Source organism: Leptonychotes weddellii, chromosome 8, assembly GCF_054177405.1.
Source record: "Leptonychotes weddellii isolate Sample4059 chromosome 8, ASM5417740v2, whole genome shotgun sequence".
In the NCBI taxonomy this organism is placed as follows: Eukaryota; Metazoa; Chordata; class Mammalia; order Carnivora; family Phocidae; genus Leptonychotes; species Leptonychotes weddellii.
The window spans coordinates 43267833-43273832 of NC_138376.1; the positions used below are offsets into that span (position 1 = coordinate 43267833).

At 37.1% G+C, this 6000-nt stretch overlaps 1 long non-coding RNA gene across 2 annotated transcripts in view; it reads right to left on the minus strand.

Annotated features, from left to right (window-relative positions):
* The window catches only part of LOC145723020 (uncharacterized), a 31036-nt gene extending 28635 nt beyond the window's left edge, over nucleotides 1-2401 (minus strand). For both annotated transcript variants that reach the window (XR_014147731.1, XR_014147730.1), the window contains exon 1: nucleotides 2143-2401. This is a non-coding gene — a long non-coding RNA (uncharacterized LOC145723020). The remainder of the gene's footprint in view (nucleotides 1-2142) is intronic.
* Between the last annotated feature and the right edge of the window lie 3599 nt (nucleotides 2402-6000).

Sequence of the window (6000 nt, forward strand, 5' to 3'; positions counted from 1 at the left end):
CTTGTATGTTATTGAGTTTATTGGATTCCTTTTCTGAGATCACATTTTGATAGAAGGAAAGGGATTTAAAAAAAAAAAGGCTGCAGATACAGAAGCTGCAACAGGAGGGAATATGGAAGTGCAAACAAGATCTAAAGGTGAGACGGTGTGGCTCAATAGACAAAACCTTGGTGCTTGGCAAGCAAGGCTGAGCCTGCGCAGTGCTCACATTCCTCCCATGACACATCTCTCTGCAAATTGGAGAGGCCACTGGACCTGTATGGGGGCAGGCTTTTAGCTTTTTTTAAAAAAAAAGATTTTTTATTTATTTATTTGACAGAGAGAGACACAGCTTTTAGCTTTGATGGCCAAGTCTTACAACAGGAAAATCTTATGGAGTGTCTGGGTGAGATCATGTCAATTCTCAGGAGCTGAGTATCAGGAATGGAATGGGCTGCTCCCATTTGAAAAGAAGCATATATATATATATATATATATTTTTTTTTTTTAATGAAGCAACATCCAAATGTATAACCAAGCAGTGCCAAAAAAGCAACTAACCGGGAGAAGGATGTCATGTAAAGTCGTATTTCTCTCTTTTCTTGCAAGCAATATATTTTTGTGGCATTCTGCACCTCTGTCAGGTTGTGAACAAAGGGAGAATTCTTCAATCCTGAGGCCGTGTGGCAGGAGTGATTAGGTTGATGGGATTTGGTTTGAACTCTCTAGGCCAACACCTCTCAAAAGGACAAATGCAGGTTTCTTCCAGATGAGTGTTCCCACAGTACCATGAGTGGAAAATTGTTTTATGGCAAGAAAAAGCACAGCGATTTTAGCAACTCATGAAGTAATAGCTTGCAAGAGATTTAATTCCCACTGGGCCAATTTGTGTTTAGAGGGAGAACTGGTCAACCATGGAAGACTAATAGCACCTGTAAGGTTTGGGGGTATTCTTTTTCCTATTAAGATCATACCTGTATACACTCTATCTTCATTTACTTGACAAAAATATAATCTCCTCAAAGTTATATCTAGATTAGAAGTTTAAAATTTCAAGAATATATAAGGGCTCTGTGATCTTACAAATAAATACAACATTTAATGGCACATCAGAAACATGTAAATGTAGTAGCTTTTCCCTTTTAGTTGAATCAATATTAAAATATTTAGAACTGATTCAAAATGCCATTATTCGTTGATTATATGTACGATAGATGGGGAAATCAATCTCTAATGCCTCCTTCTTCATTCTTGCTGATAGAATCCCAATTTTGTTTGTTAGTTCATCCCTTCCCCATATGAGTGTAAATCTAATTAGCCTAAACTCACAACGGTCATTTTATTTCCCTTGCCAGTGATTAGTTTAGGAGTGGGCATGTGGTCCAGATCTGGCCGATGAAACGTGAGGGGAAGTCTTCTGGGAAATTCGGGAAAAAAAATGTCCTTCCTCTAAAAAAAAATAAAAAATAACAAACAAACAAAAAACAGAAATAAGAAAAAACAGTCACATTTTTCTACAGGATAATTTTGTGTCTGGAAATGATGCTTTGAGAAAAGGAGGGGAGGTGATCAGTCTCTCACAATATCCTGAGAATACCAGAGCAGAGAGAAAGAACCTAGATGATGGAGCCAATGAATTAACCTGCTCTAGAGCATCTACTTCTGCACTTCTTGTTACATGAAACAATAAATATACTCATTGTTTAAGCCCATTTATCCAGTTTTCTATTACTTGGAAGTGAAATAATTTTTTAAAGTTCATCATAAATACTCATAAGCATTTGAGTATAATCGCTTTAGTTAAAAAGCAATGCCATGAAATCAAGCATTTTGAATTTGTACTAATCTCAACACTCTACTCAGGAATTATTCAGCAATCTCTCCTTTGACTCAATAAGGCAGGAACCAGGAATGGTATTTGCAGCATATTTGTATTTCCATACTATACAAATGATTCTAAAAATTAAGATAAATAAATCATTCTAGAAGAACCTCAGCCTTTTCAATTATTCCCTCATTTGTTGATCTATGATCTTGATTCAAATTGATTCAAATTTTAAAGCTCTACATCTCTAGACTTTAAAGGTATTTGGATTAATCACGAAGAGAGAAAACGGCATTTTTTTTTCATAGTGATTTTAGAGGAATGAGGAAATACACAACCTGACTCTTTGCAGTGGAGAAAACGAAATATCGAACGGTTTGGTTTCTCTGCAGCTGAAGGGAAGCTTGGTGAAGAGTGCAAAAGCGGACGTGAAAGGCAGCGACCGCTTTGTGGCTTGATGCAAATTCTGGTTGGTCATAGTTGGAACCTGGTCCTCACTCCACACTCACTTCTTCTCACTCCCATTAAAATTAATTTATACTTCCCTTGTTTCAGAATTATCTGCCTTCAGCTGCCGGGGAAAGTCCGTTTATATTACTTGGGAGCATAGCTTCAAGGTCACTTCCTACCATTAATTCCCTGTCAGCAAGTGTCACTTGGGGCATTTCCTTTTCCTGTTCTCATTAGTGCTGAGGAAGAGAAATTCTCAGTGGTCTCTGACTTTCAATTCTCCCCAGCACTTTTCAAAATATGTGCCGGTATACCATTTATTTCATTTAACCATGACTATTTTGGTAGAAAAATGTCAACATGATTTCTCTAATATAAATCTAGCATGTTCCTTGCTGAGACTCTTATCTGTAGAATGGGCATCACAGTTTTTTCTTGCATATTTGGAAAACAAACTAGGTGGAGTACATTGCCAATAAGTACTTAGAAGTTATTGCCAGTAAGTCCTAGGTATGAATCCAGAATATGTACCTTTAGCTGAATATCAAAATATAGTTGTTCTGGTCATCTTTATTAATTAAAATCAATAGACCCTTGGTTCAGTTGAAAACATTCAATTAAGTAAAGAAGGTATTTTAATCATTGATGACTTTGTAAAGAAAGAATAATCAGTTAATAGAATGATTGTTTTCACTTTCTGATAGGCAAGATCACAAGGTAAAAACCTATTGAAATTTTCCAGTAGAGATATATCAAATTATAGAATGCTTTAAATATCTGATCTTATTGAACATATTTGATAAAGGGAAAAATCTTTTAAAACTTTGGATGTGATATTATTCAGATATTAAAAATAATTCTCTCTTCCACAAGTGCTCAGAATATCTCAATAATGCATGAGTGGCCTACAGAACAGGAAATTACCAGCCAGTGTGTTTTATTTTCATCCAAAGCTGATTTTTTTAAACACTAAATTAAATGATTTTTTTTTCCCCCACAGACTACCTGTGTTAAGACTCAGTGAGGAAAACAACAAAATATTATGGAAGAATATAAAAGGCTATTTAAGTAAATGGAGAGAAACATTATGTTCCTGAATGGGAACATTTTCCAAAGGCAATTGGACAAAATGATTCTAAGATTTATCCAAAAAACTAAACTGACACAAATGGCCAAGCAAATTCTGAAGCAGTAGTGAAAAAGAAGGAAGTCTCATCCTCACATCCAAAGTCAGATAATGAAGTTACAATAGTTGAATCACTGTGGTAATGGTATGAGGAGAGATAAATGAATCCAAAACAGAAGACTCAACAAATGTAAGCACCATCAGAAACCATCCTGCACATCACACAGCAAGAGAAATTCCAGATGTAAGAGGGAGTTAGATGTAAAATTGCATCCATGAAAGAACTGGAAGGAAACATGGGTGAAAAGTATTTGATCTCGGGGCCCAAAGGCTTTTCTCGGCATAAAAGCAGCAGAAGAAAACATAAAGAAAAAAAAAAAAAAACTTGGTGTGTGTGACTGCATAAGTATATAAATCTTTCGTTAAAAAAACAATCCTGAACAAAGTAAGAAGGCAAACAACTGAAATCTTTTTGCAACGTTTGATAAAAGGAGTTATAGGTTTAACAGAGAGAGATCATTCAAATAATTTAGGATGAATTCTATGCTCCCACCACAACAGAAATATGGGAAGAGGTCAAGAATTACCTAAATGGCCATAAATCTGGAAAATAAAGCTCCACCTCAATGATACTCAAATAAATACAAATTAAAACAACCACAATATCGATTTACACAAAACCATCTAATATTCAGAGTGATTGTTCAGCTGTTAAATGCGATCTTAGCCAGTCACAAAAACGTGTTTCCTTTGAATTTAAATGCTCAGGGAAAAAGTATATTACAAAACAATTTATGGCAAATGTTTGTAATTACAGCATCCCCCCTTGGATACTTCCAAGACCTTCAGTGGATGCCTGAATCCATGGATAGTGTTGAACTGTCTATATACTATACCTTTTTCTATACATACATACCTGTGATAACATTTAATTATAAATTAGTAAGAGACTAACAACAATAACTGATAATAGAACAAGTATAACAATATATTGTAAGAGGAGCTATATGAATGTGGTCTCTCGAAATAATTTTATGGGACCACACTCACCCTTCTTGAGATGATGGGAGAGAATAACGTGCCCACGTGATGAGATGGCATGAGGGGAATGACATTGGCCTTGTGACGTAGCAGGTAACTGGAACCGCGGAAAGTGAAACCGCAGAACCATGGGGGCACTAATGTATTCAAATATGGGGCACTAATGTATTCAAATATGTATGCTAATGTGTTAATATATGCATAGAAAATGACTTCAAGTCTCACAGGATTTTATCCATAGGTTATGGGGTCCTTAGCTATTTTAAATTTCTTTTCATGCTTTTCTGTATTCATCTTTTACTTTATTAATCGAAAGACAGAAACCACAAATGCCCCCTTTGCCCCCAGGGAGTCTGATTTCACTCTCCCAGGAGCGGCCACTTGAGGATACTTCTGCTCAGAACTGCCTGATTCAGACCCAGATCTGAAAAAAAAAAAAAAAGTCTCTCTTCCCAGCCTTCCTCACAGGGTTCAAGTTTCCCTGGCTTTAGGTCCCTCCCTGAGCACATACAGCGAGAACTAATCAGAGCCTTTCTGTAAAATATGAGATTTGTCAAATATATGAAAACTAAGCGGTAAGATTTGACACAGCAGCTAAATATAGGGAGCGCTCACATCCAGTTTAAAATAACTTTGGTCCCCAGGATGAGGGCACTGCATATGATTAACACAGAACTTTACCCGATGGCTGATGTTATTCCTACATTTTTCAAATGCTTTTACTTGGACCTTTTCAAAATAAACCGTAGAATTGGGCTTTATGTGCTTATATGGCAAGGTTGCTCCCTGTGATACCGTCACAAGGGCTAAAGCATAAAATCTAGTTAAGAGTTCTTGCCAAAACATGAATCAGTTGCAGCAGAATATTCTGAGCTCTGTTCTTCTTTTTTTCCATTCTCTAATATTTCTTCACATCGCAGCCCAAACAATCGCTCATAATTAAACTGAGTGAAGGAGCAGCCCTGGCAGGAAATGGACTTGGCGAGGATCCCACAGCTCCTCATTGTCTTCCCCACAGAACAATTACATCAGTTCCTTCCATTTCCAGAGGAAGAATGGATTTTGCAGAGCAGCAGATGAAAATCGGAGGAAGGAGGCAGCTTATTTACATATTCCAAATCAGGTTAATGTATAATTTTTTTTTTTAATGGGAAAAGGAAATGCCTGAAAGCATTAAACAGTCCTTTAAAAAACCTGCTTTCCCTTCCTCTGGGATCTCCAGCGCATGCTGACCACAGGCTCTGCTCACCAGTTACTCACGTCTGCCGAAAACCTCCAGGTTCAAAGGGAAATCCAGCCCAGAAGTATGATATATTCCAGAGTCTGGAAGCTTCAAGAGAGGTGAAATGCCAATCGTGTTTGAAAAGTTAAAAATGTCTCACCACCGAGTTCTTCGGCATCTGCTATTTACTCAATAGATTCCCTATAAATCCTAGTGCAGAAGAGGATTTAGAGTCTAAATGCGCACACCTAGCTAGTGTAAGATGAGGGATGTCTTAAGAGTTGTTTGGCATCAGCTCAGCTAGATGACAAGGCATCATGGTCAACCTGCTGCCTCCCGGGGATGAATGCCTTCTCA